This window comes from Trichoplusia ni, chromosome 5 (genome assembly GCF_003590095.1).
Source record: "Trichoplusia ni isolate ovarian cell line Hi5 chromosome 5, tn1, whole genome shotgun sequence".
In the NCBI taxonomy this organism is placed as follows: domain Eukaryota; kingdom Metazoa; phylum Arthropoda; class Insecta; order Lepidoptera; family Noctuidae; genus Trichoplusia; species Trichoplusia ni.
In genome coordinates, this window is record NC_039482.1 from 13,760,050 (window position 1) to 13,773,117 (window position 13,068).

The 13,068-nt window shown below is 33.2% G+C and overlaps 1 protein-coding gene across 2 annotated transcripts in view; it reads right to left on the reverse strand.

Annotated features, from left to right (window-relative positions):
• LOC113494578 overlaps positions 1 to 13,068 on the reverse strand; it is a 72,581-nt gene that overhangs the window by 32,638 nt on the left and 26,875 nt on the right. For both annotated transcript variants that reach the window (XM_026872978.1, XM_026872979.1), the window contains exon 2: positions 10,218 to 10,275. The gene's annotated coding sequence lies outside the window, so the exon portion shown is untranslated. The remainder of the gene's footprint in view (positions 1 to 10,217; positions 10,276 to 13,068) is intronic.

Consider the following 13,068-nt stretch of genomic DNA (forward strand, 5'->3'; position numbering starts at 1 on the left):
AAATTGAAAATAAGGGGCACCTTTAGGGGGAGGACTGCATTTAGCAGTGTGTGGTCATAAAATGACGACGAAATTAATGATTTTGGTAATTAAATCATATATATTTTACACTATCTCAGTACGGTAATTACTTAGGTAGAGGTAAGATAAATATAATTTTCTGTACCACAATTGTAATGATAGAAATAATTCACATATTTTTCTGTAATATTTTAAAACAAAATCGAACGCAGTCGAAACTAAAACAAATGCAAGCGACTTAACCTCATACAAGGCAAGAATAAATAAAAGATGATTATTAACACAAGCTCCAAGGTCAGACTCGAACCCACGGACCGTGCAAACACATCCTCAGCGGAAACTGAGTCATTGGTGACGTCAACATTGCTTTTTATATTCCTAAGAAATTGCCTTTTGCATATGTAGTTGTAGTCTCGTCGTGGAAAAAATATAGGTAGTACGGACGGTTTAATTATAGACAGATTTGTTTAGGAATTAATGTTGACTTGAAATTACCTGTAATTATACTGATGTTACTTAAGTAGTATCACTATAGTTTTTCCTTATCTACACTAATATATAAAGCTGAAGGGTTTGTTTGTTTGAACGCCCTAATCTCAGGAACTACTGGTCCAAATTGTTTTTTTTTTTTGTGTTGAATAGACCATTCATCGAGGAAGGTTTTAGGCTATAAACATCACGCTGCGACTAATAGGAGCGAAGATACAATGGAAAATGTGAAAAAAACAGGGCAGGTATAAATCATAACTTATATCTTCTACCCACGTGGACGAAGTCGCGGGCAACAGCTAGTCTTAAATAGTTCGCGAAGCGTAACCAAATATTGTCTAAAAATAAGATAATATGCAATGTTGTTTTGAATTGATGATGATGATTACCAGGTTAGATCAAAACATTGAATGAAATTAGGTTAATTAAGGGTTAGGTTTTTGGTCTTCAAAACGGATTAGTGACAAATACGATGTATTCTTATGTTGGTACTAAATGAGCGACTAGCTGGTACTATGAGAATGATTTTGGAACTTAATACTGATAGCCTTATAAACAACCACTGCGGAAATAATCTTATGACGTCATAAAACCCACGCAAAAGAACGGTCTTCAAAAGGGCTCCCGAACAGATTAAGCGATTTCAATTTAGTTTGTTCTGTGTAACTGTGAGCATAAATAGATTTTAATTGTTTAATTATAGAGTTTGTTTTGCATTAAAGATTAATTATATGCGAGTGTTTATGGTGGTAATCTCCAAATATCTTTGAAAGTTTCTAATCGACCACCGCTATACCTACTCGAAAGGGTTAGTTCTTTTACAAATAAATAAATAAATGCGGACAACATCACATACATTGTTCTGAACCCAAAGTAAGTTGCTAAAGCACTTGTGTTATGGAATTCAGATACAACGAAGGTACCACAAACACCCAGACCCGAGACAATGTAGAAATGTGAATTTTTACATTGACCCGACCGGGTATCGAACCCGGGACCCCAGAGCTAGCGACACCTTGAAACCGGTGCGTACGCCACTCGACCACGGAGGTCGTCAAAGGTAGGCGTTATTCCACACTAACGTTATAACGCTTCGGAGACTAACTTTTCATCGTTCTCCAAATGTTTATTTTACCTTCTAACATACTATTTGAAACACAATATGATATGACAAATAACTTTAACGCGAAACGAAATGACTCAATAACATTCTATCCAACATTGTTATTAGTCATATACCTTGACAAGTACCTACACGATACAATGAAATGATTTAAAATCATAACGTTATAATTAATTAGAAATCTATAATGAATTAACTTCGTAGTAATTAATTCGCAGCGGGCGAATTGCCGTAGTTCGTATTGCCGTAGTATGTACTACATTTTTTTTGATAAGGATATTGAAAGTTTCCTATATCCAATATTGATTAAAACTGTGTTTTCTACACGACTTTCTCTACAGATTTGGCTTTTTACATGATGAATTAATCTATATTTTTGTCATAATGCATGACACATAAACGTCTTGTCTTGTTTTGCCACTATTTTATCACTCACTTGAATAGGTGATGCAAGTGAATGATAGAGTAGTGGAGGGAACGTTAGAATTTCAAGGATCGTCGGTTCGAATCCTGGCACAAACCAATCACTTTTGCAATTCATGTGTGCAAATTAGTAATTACTTGCTAAAACCTTGATCGTAAGGAAACTTGCAGACCTGAGAATGTTTTAAGGGTGTGTTAAGCTACGGTAAAAGATGCACCCGTAACGCTACGTTACCAGGTTGTAATTTAACCATAAAAAACGAAGAAATTGTTACCTAGTTATATGTTACCACTTAAAGTACCACATAGTACGACCTTGTTTACACAGCCTTCGAGTCAAGTGCGCGTGCGCAGCCCGTGGGTGGCTTTGTGAAAACATTCCAAATGTAAAACCAATGAGCCGGTAATTGTATGATTGGGTTGCCATTGTAGGAGGAACTTGTTTTATCTTGTCTTTAATATTACATTAAGGCTTTTGACGTCACTGTGTGATGTGATTGATGAAACAATTACTAAAGCTATTAAAGGATTAAAACTAATTTTACCTTTGGCATAAACAAAACGGTTGATTAATGTGAATTTGATGCCAATAGGCAAATCCGGCAAATGCGTTCTTGTTTCTAAAGCCTTCATCTTTTTTTCGGTTGTTAATTGGTGCTCTCACAACTTATCGTATTTCTCAGATATAAAATCGACCAAATCGGTTAATTTGCTTATCTTTTTTTATATGTTAAATGACTCGGAGTTACTTATCCAACAAGCAAAGCATAAATGAACATTATTGAAAATATGCCAAACTTGGAATGGAAACAGATAGAAACAACATTATAAACAAAAACGGTTCATGAAATGCAAAATGGTGTTGACTGTGAATTATTATTCTACTGTTTCTGATGAATTAACATAAAAAAACTATTGTTTTAATCATTTAATGCAGTTGAACTCCTTCCCAGTTATTTTTCACCTAATTTACACGATATATTCAAGAATTATAATTAAAAAATCCTCCAATGCGCAAGCGCATCTTTACACAGCATAAGTATGTATTATCAACATTAAATCGGCTCTTTCAATTACTCGGTTCTATCTAACATCTGGGGTCTAACCTTGTAACACCTGGCTGTAATTATAACGTTATTTACTGTCGATGTAAGAACATCATGTTTCTCTTCATGTACAATGATATATACATAATATATGTATCTATATACTTAGTTAGACGAAACAAAGAATGCTTTTTAGAAGATTTTTTTCTTTATGTTAATGATTTTAATTTATGTTAAATGACCCACGACGCGATTTGAGGATAATATTATTTTCCCATCGCGTAATTTTCAAAAACTAGTGTTTGGTTTTTTTTTTTTTTGGCATAATAAGTATGTATCATAAATCTAACATAACATTATCGAATCAACAATCTTATTGCTATGATTTTTTGTCTATAGCAGAAACAAGGTCGGAATGAAAAGTTACTAACCAAAACATTTTACCATACCATCGTCGTATAAATTATTCCACTAATCGCTAAGAATAATTTTACATCAAATATATGTAAGTTCTTTGACATCAAATATATTTTTAAATACAAATACTCTATTGCTACATACCGAACATAAATCATATTAACACATGATTTACTGAAACATAAATAACTCGAAAGACACTAAATCTTTCTTCCACCACATGCTTCATACAAAAGACATCAACGCGCACATGCGCAGGCGCACACTATTTGTAAGAACGTGTGAACATGGAAAATACAGTTTACCGGTTTTTTTTTTTATTCTTCCGCTCGTACGAAATTTTAGAGTCAACGAATCGAAGGCAAATATTGATTTTGACCGGTTGTGATAGAAAAAAGTGTTAAGTGTGAGTAGAATTTTTTGGTAGAAGTCCGTATGTTTGTGACCATTGAGATGATTCAAATTGTTGGTACGTGATGTAAGGTGAAAATTGAAAGTCCTTGAGGACCCTTCAATCCGAAAAGACATACCAATCCAAAATGTAAAATAGTCAGTTTAGTAGTAATCTTAACGAATAAAAGTCTAACTACGTAAAATATGTTTAACTCGAACACGTTTGCTTGTAAGTGGTATGTTTTACTGAGGAAATAATTTATTTATTTTATTCAGATAGCATTAGTATAGAATTATTAAAAGGTAATTTATATTTAGAATAATATATACATCCTGTAATAACCGATGAAATGAAAATTTAATTATAGAGTGTTCATTATTGTACTTTGATCAATGAATGTATCTACATATATTGGACATTCTTATGAATCACAAATAAATAACGATGACTAAATGTACACGTGTCAATAAAGAAGCACGAGAATCACGACTTCTTATGAGTTGATCACTCAATTACTTATATTATTATTCCAACCGCAAAAAATTTCTTTTTCGAAAGAAAATATTTGGTAAAAATATTAAATCATATCAAATCAAATCAAAATTCATTTATTCAAATTAGGCTACTAAGTAGCACTTTTTGAAGGTCATTTACATTGGACAGCACCCAGTTTCGCCCACCCTTCACCGCTTCCTAAGTGCTTTTGCTGTGAGAGAAGAAACGGCGCAACAAACTCCCCAGCAGCACGCTGTCATTCCGTTTACAAAAAATATTATAATTGTACAGAACAATAACAAAAATAAGTGTGCAGGTGCCATGCCAAACAAACAAAAGTTTGAGGTCGCTGTATATAAACCTATACGAAATTAAACTTTAAGTACTAAGGCCAAGGTCAGCAGACCGAAACAATAAAATAAATTATATTAATAATATAAATTAACTAAATTTGGATAACAGAATAGGAAGATTTTGCCTAGGCTTATGACATACATAGGACTTTTAATAACATTCATTCATTCTAATTAAGTAGAATTTTTAATCTTACCGGTTTCTACTTGTTCTTGTCCTATAAAAATATGGATTTACCCGCGGATCCCTAAACTCGATACTAAAAGATAATAGGTGCAACAAACTTTGGCCGGCTATCGCTAATTGTCTTGACTCAACGACCGCTAGATACGGCTCTCAAACATATTCGTTACGGAGAACTCACGCGTTTCTTAAAAAATATTATGGGTATATGTTTTGATTTATTGTAATATTATATCTACATATCTAGTGCTTAATATCTAATAATAAAAGTGTACGTCTGTGTGATCCGTTTGTAGCTGAGCCTCGTTTAAAATACATAAATAAATAATATTAATCTAATTCCTTCACTGCACAATACAGTGCAGCGAGACACTTATTATGAATGTCTAGAAAGGTAGGTAAAGTCCAAAATGTATACCTTTTTTGTAGTAATGATGTTAGCAGTTTTTCAAATCAATTATTAAGGCTCACCTAATAATAATACTAGAGTATTGTCCACCGGGCAAAGGTATCTCTCCATTTGGGTATTTAAAGAATTCCATACATAATGTATGGAATTGGCTGTAACTTGGTGAACCTTATGTCTCAAGCCTTTATTGGATTTAAATATCATTCTACACTCAATCGGAGATTATTTGCATTATTATTCCTTATAAATATGTATAGCATCAAGCTATCAACGATTATCTCAAACCACTATAAAATGAGCTGTCGCTAATAAATATAAAGGAGCAAAAACTAGCTCTACTTAATTTAGCTCGGTCATTAGGAGTCCAACACTTGACGCGTTTTGTATTAAGTAGCTGTCACCCGACATTTTTCTAATGCCTAGACTATTACGGAGGTAGGGAAACCTGAACGTATGCTAATATATGAAGGACGGTAGATGGGGCCTACCGCTAAAGTGAGAGAGAGATGTGGCTCTACAACGTGTATCGCGTTGTCACGCTTCCACAAACACGTTACATTAAGACCTGGTGGTAGACTGTTTGGTATAGTGAGGAGTCTTTTGTTCTCAATGATAATTATTTATCATAAATTGAGTTAAAAGGCGATTCAAAAGACTATTATGACATTTAGCAAAGTTCCCGAACAATCGAATCCCGAATAAACTTAGAAGTTGCTCTACAAAATTCTGTTAATTTATAAAGTTATTCTGTTTACCGTTATCATTATTTCCATATCCATATCACTATAGAAAACATACCAGCTTATATTCGTCCCACTGTTGACGACAGGCCTCTGCTCTTATGGGGAATGTTTGAGCTTTGACCATCACCATAGCTCACTGCTTTTCGACAGTTTCAGATTTCAATATTTGGTATCCAAGTTACTTTACGATATTTTCATTCAGTGTGTCAGTAGTGTCTTAGAATAATTTAGAAAATCATAAATTAAATCAACAAAAGCCTCTCCAAAACTAATGGAAACACAGATTTATTTCGACACCTCTAATCATTTTATGTTTACTTTTCGATTATACACATCTAGTGGCAACTTTACCCATCTCAAGAGTAAGCACCGATGTGTATCGTTATGTAAATGTCAATGTATTAGCGGAACTGGTTGGTGACGTAATGAGGCCGCGCCTTGAGCCTTATGTCATTATGTTAGTCGAAGATGTAGAGTCGTTTGTATTATGTTAAGATCTGTGTTTCAAATGTATTGATATTTTTAAAAGCGTTACTGTACCATGTTTGCTTTGTTTAGTCGTCCCCTTCGTCCTAGTCGAACTCAGAACTTATATATCCCAGTCATAAAATATATGTATAAGCTGTGAAAATTTTCCCAAGTTCCCAACTAGAGTGCTCTACATGCAGTTCATCGAAACTTTCTTGCTAGGTTCAGAATGAACTAAATAATGATAAGATTTATGATGAAATTTCCTACTGATCTTCCTTCTTAGTTATGAACGCGACCTTAATTAAACAAAATGTTAGATATAAATTTTATTTTTGTTTTGCTTTACAATTAACATGAGCTTGTTAAAGTGTGACTTTTTTAATATATCTTAATATACCTTTTCAAATCCGCAAAAAAATATTTCACAAATTCCAGAAAACGTTAATTCTGTTTCGAGAAATATATTTGATCCGAACTTTCGGCCTATTCATTACATCTTACAAAAGCAAAAAAAGCCGACATCGCGTGCCAAGGAGTGCATAAACAAGATAATTTGAGTTAGCACGAATGTAATAGCTGGCAATACTTTAATAACACTTGTAATAACACTGTTATACGTAACAACACCGCTGGCAGTTAACATTTGACAGTGAATACTAAAAAAATATGATGTGCAGTGATAATTATAGCTTGCGTCGCGATGTGAAGGTGCCACGTCACAGGCAGTTGTAGAAGGTCAACATTTATCACAAATGAGAAACAGCAATTTATACCATAGTGAATTCTTACATTGTGGTGTGTTGGTCTTTTTTTGTTTCGGTAGAAAGTGATTACAAAATTACCTAATAATAATAAGTGTAGTATTATACATTTATTAAAATGTTTGTTTCAGGTCATGCTTGTTTCTAGAAAGGGTTTGAAGGAATTGAGATATGGCACATAATGCACCAAAGAATTTTGCATGAATGTTGAATTCATGAATTTTTCTACTGACAACTTTTAAATGGATTCATGAAACTTCGGCCAGTTTCACTGCAAATACTGATAATTTCTACAACATTATTAATTATCCTTCGTACAACTTTACTCTTCGGCTTATAATCTATATAGTGGCATTACAATAAAATGTATTCTTATAATCAAGTGAGACATGGAGGTGCAAACTAACTGTAATTACGTCGGACGTGCGTTTTGTGTGCGTTTTGCATGCGTTTTAATGTTCACATGCGACTGGAAGGCCGAGCTGTCAGTTCGTATCACGATCTTTATAATAGCGTTTAAATAAAGGGAGGCTTTCGTGATCTATACACCTTTAGCAAGGCTTGGAAAATATGTCTGACTTTCGATCTGTAGTGAAAAAGGTTTTTGGTCTCATAGTGTGTAAAAATTGCAACGTTTTGTACGCCTTTGACAGGGATGACATAGTTTTTGACGCTTCATATTTTTAATTTAACTACAAGTTTTTGAATGAATACGCTAATCAACCAAACTCTTCCTACATGATAACATATGGTTTCCATATTTCTTCACTCTTAATTGTGGTTCAGAGACATTTCTGCTTTATGGTCACACATTATAAAAACCTTTTTAATCGTCTATGTCCAATTTTGAATAAAAACGGATGCGATATTTCACGTGTTGTAAATTGATTTATACCTTTATAAGTCAAAGTATTAAATCTCTGTTTCACTAATTTAATTAACTGAGCCAAAATTAATAATGTTTTTATTTTTCTTGTAGACCTAAAACAGGCGCTTAAAAGTAGAGACGCTTAAGACGTTCAACTAATGACTTTAAATGAGTCAAATGAATGTCATTTCCATGCAAAAGAACCGAAAATAAAGGCGATAGGCTTTATTTTCCAGAAACCAAAAAAGAGAAACAACAAATGACATTAAACATGGTGAAGAGGTTAATTTAAACAAAATCATATCACAGAATACAAAGATCACTGTAATTGGTTAAAATATTTGTAAGTGTATCACAAGCCCATCCGAGAATGAGAACCGCAAAACGACGAACATTTGACCTCTATAACTGTAGTTGATTGAATTCCTAACAAACAACTTTTTATCGTCATTTTACTCCATAAAAATATTATCGTTTTGCTAAATCTGTAGAATTAACCCTGACCATCCTCAACTTAACCAAAACATCACGATCCAACCACAAGCCGCTTTAGAGCAGCAATTTAAAATAAATACATTTTTTTGCCACAAACATATTTTTGCATTATTAAAATACCTTTTAATTTTTGCTCTATTAAATGTGGAGAATCTATAAAAAAGGGTATTTTAGCCTGAGCTCAAGAATCGCATGTTATTATATAGTTTTTACGTGCGATCCCGCACGCTCGGATATTTGCGGAAAAAAATGTTTCAAAGGACACTCGCGCTATGAAAATATTGTAAGAATGCCTATGTGCACGCGACTGTGATTACATATCTTCACGCTTTAGAGATAAGATAAAAGAAATGGAATTTAAACTATTGCTTAGAACCTTGCATAATTCGCGAGCTTTTTGTAGTAAAGTATAATAAGCATTTGATTTTAGTTGCGATTTTGGAACGGAAGAACTATTTTCGGCCTTAGGCATTTAGAGCTCTTTTTTACATACAAAATAGTCATAAATAAAAAAAAAACGTTCTGATGGAAACATAATTAACATCAAATTACTCTGACTTTATTAAAACATGACACTGTTTTAATTATGAACAAATCCGTAAGTAAAGTCGTTCCTTATTTAAAAACGCCCGCGCACGGACAACACAATTTGTTACAGAAACACCATTAAACATCTCTGACGTACGAAAGCGAAGCCATTGATAATATTCAGCCAACCCACTCATAAAAATAGCAAAAGGGACAATCGGAAAAATATTAAGATTGCGAAATTACAGCTGCACTCGCGCCATAAATCTCTATCCATAGACAAGCAACATGGCCGCTTATTCTATATTGTCTCTGGTCCACAAGAATTCGTTTTATTCACTTATTAAAGAACACTTTTCATCGTTGAACTTTAAATCTTTTGAAATAAGGGTCATTTTCGTTTGTGGTTATTGGGTAATAATAAATTTGTTTCGTAAAGTGCATAGCGATGACAATCTATGCAGATATACCCCGCAGTTTTATTAGCCGCAATAGAGAAGCAAAAATATAGTTTATCCGTAAAATATTTTATTTATATAGGATTAAATATTGTATATGTTTATTTTATGCGATGCTTGCTATCTCTGTACAACTTTTATGGTATATTTTCAAAATGTAATAATTTTTGAGATAAACCCCGTCGGTTATGGCAGTAAAAATATTTATTGAAAATACATATGCATACAGATCTCTGAAACTTATTATAAAACTGTATATGGACGAATAAAAAGTTCGAACTTAAAAGAATATTTATTTACAATATTATTACGAGAAAATTTATGTTTAACTACAGGTGCTCAGAAGCCCAAAAAAAAACAAAAGTATCTAAGGACCAAAACATTTTGGTCTTTTGGTACGTCAAAAACTGCAACATACTAACAACTTTCATATAGACCTTAAATAAAAGAACATCCACTTATATGAATACATTCAGTTCATGTCCTATTTATTTATAGTTTCACTATAAATAGTTCGCATTACTTTTATTTATAATTACCTCGTATATTCGATGTCTCAGGACCCCGATCGAGGCATGTAAGACGTGCGTTCGTTATCTGTAACAAAATAAAACCATTTTAATTTCTTTCGAGTTATTTAGATAAAAGATCAATTTTAACATCGAAGCAAGCTGATGAGTGTCGTGTGATAACTAAGGTGTTCTATTTATTTTTTAATTAGTATTCAATATACGCGCAAGATGGCTGGCGGGGGCTGGATGCGAGCAGCCGAAGATAGATCTCGATGGCGTGCAGTTGGGGAGGCCTATGTCCAGCAGTGGACGAATATGGGCTAATGATGATAATGATGATTCAATATATTGCTTTTGACACGTGTATGCTTTTTTTTTGTTTTTTGATTGAGTTTTACAGCGTTCTTTATACTCAATAAAGTGAAAAAGTATTGCATGTATGTATACTGTAGTGCTTTTTGAAGTGTATGTGTGATAAAAAAAGTATTTTTTCAAAAAAACAATCAATATATCTTATATTATGTTTTTGGTACTTTCCTCGTGTTTTGCGAGTCATTTTTTCTTTGTCTTAATTACGCTATGCACTGCTAAGACGATACGTCCAACAGGTTGTTTTATACTACACAATAATTTTATTTCCATGAAAACATTAGTCATTTTTAGCCTCAAGAAGAAACACAAAAAGTACATAATGCAATAATTAAAATTCTTCAAATCTTAAATTTGAATATAAACACACGTTTTTATCCAAAATAATTCATAACTCGTTAACTGGCTTCAAACTACTGCCTTTTAGGAATAGGGTCACCATATGTTGCATGTTTGCCGGACTTAAGTAACACACAGCTATTAGAACGAGCGAAGTAACCTGCTTTACATTTTTGTGACGTTTCACTAATTATTACCGTAAAAAGGTTTAATATGAAGATTGTTATGTTATAATTGCGCGTGGTTATTCATTAGAGTTCTTTACCCAAGGGTTAACATATAACTGAAGCTCCACTGCCTGTCCATCTGTCCGTCCGTCTGTCACCAGATTGCATCTCATGAAATGGCGTCACTAGGCAGTTGAAAATTAAAAAAAATGATGTGTTTTCTATTGGCGATATGACAACTAATAAAAATCGTATAACAAATATCGTAATACTCTGTCTAGTCATGATGGATAACCACTTATTTCTGTTTTTTTTTTGTCTTTATTTATTGTCTGTCCTGATCTTTATCGTTTCGTACGGAACATTCGGCGTCGCGAGTCTAACTCGCACTTGACCGGTTTTAATGGTGTAACAAGTAGATACCTAATGTGTAACGTTTCTGTGAATAAAATTAACTACTCAGTTACGTATTAATTCTTGTTACGGACATTTGATGGGCAACTGTTCTGAGTTGTTTGTTGTTTTCTCGGTGTATAACTTTGCAGGCTTTTGACATTGTGACCGCCGACACATGAATTTGATTCGTTAGTGCGGGAGTCGATTTTTTTTAAAGGAAAAGATTTGATAGATTTCGAAGTGAAAATTTTGATATTCCTACAAACCTAAAAGGCATTAAGTAATTCTTAGAAATATAGAGATGATATTTCTTTAAGATAAGTCACGTGACTTTGACCTGTCATCTTCATACAATCGTGCGTTTTCTATTGACGTTAAGGCACAGGTTTACGTAACATCAATTAAAACGAAATGCCGAGCATAGTAAACATAGCAAGATGCTCATTATCGTAATCTCGACACTTCCGTAAATACCCGTAATCACGGTCGCCCTACCCATTGTTAACTTAAAAACGAAACTTTTTGCAAGACACCCGTTTCGCTGGCTTTCCAAGGACCTGCCAATGTGACTCCTTTGACATTCCGGGCCGGTTTGAGACCAAACAATATATGCCAACACCCAAAAACAGACCTTAACATAACCCGTTTAAAGTTCATAAACGAAATCCATTGCGGTATTTGCAGTAAATAAGATTTAAACGCAGGTGTTAAAGCGGCAATGGAATGTAAAGTTTTGTTTTATTGTGTTGTATCGCCGGTCCATCATCTGAAAGGTTATGCTAATGTATAAGCTAAAATGAAAATGAAAGTGACCGAGTAGCCTTGAGCAACATGTTTTGTTTTTTGTTTACAATGTTATTATGTTTTACAACCTCGTTTAAATCAACCTACATGCATAACTACATAAAAAAATATAGTTAAATTTGACAGGTTTAATAAAAATGGCGGCAACTTTTCTGTTTATTCATCTACACGCTTTACATGAAAAATAGTATTTAAATACATAATATAAATCACTTATAACGCACCTAAAACACACGCTTTAACGACTTTGCCTACATTTGAGTTGCTTAAGGACCTGTCTAGTTCAAACTATATGGGCAATGAGTGAATGAATGTTCCTAAGTAATTCCACCCGCTTTCCAGCTATAGGACAATATCAATGGATGTTTACATTTTTCTTATAATATAAAACATAACTAACGAGTTAATACGGGTAACTATAATTTAATTATTACAATTTTAATATACCATGACGTCATAAACTATACGCCATCTTCAAGTATCGCAAAAATCCGAACATTTAAAATGTACCAAAATATTTGACAAGTTGAAACATACGTTCATATTTACACACATAAAATATAAAAATTATTTCTTTTAATCAGTACGATATAATTAATAAAAAACATACCTATAAATAACACTCGAATGCACATTTTATTCAAATAATAAAACCTCATTTTAAAGCAGCAAGAGCTAATCTCGGGACTTGATACCGCTTTCTGGTGACATCATGCCTATATTTTCTAAATGTATTTTGGTCACTACACCTTATGGGGAAATGACGTCAGGTGTCATGTTCCCTTAAAAATATATCGATACTC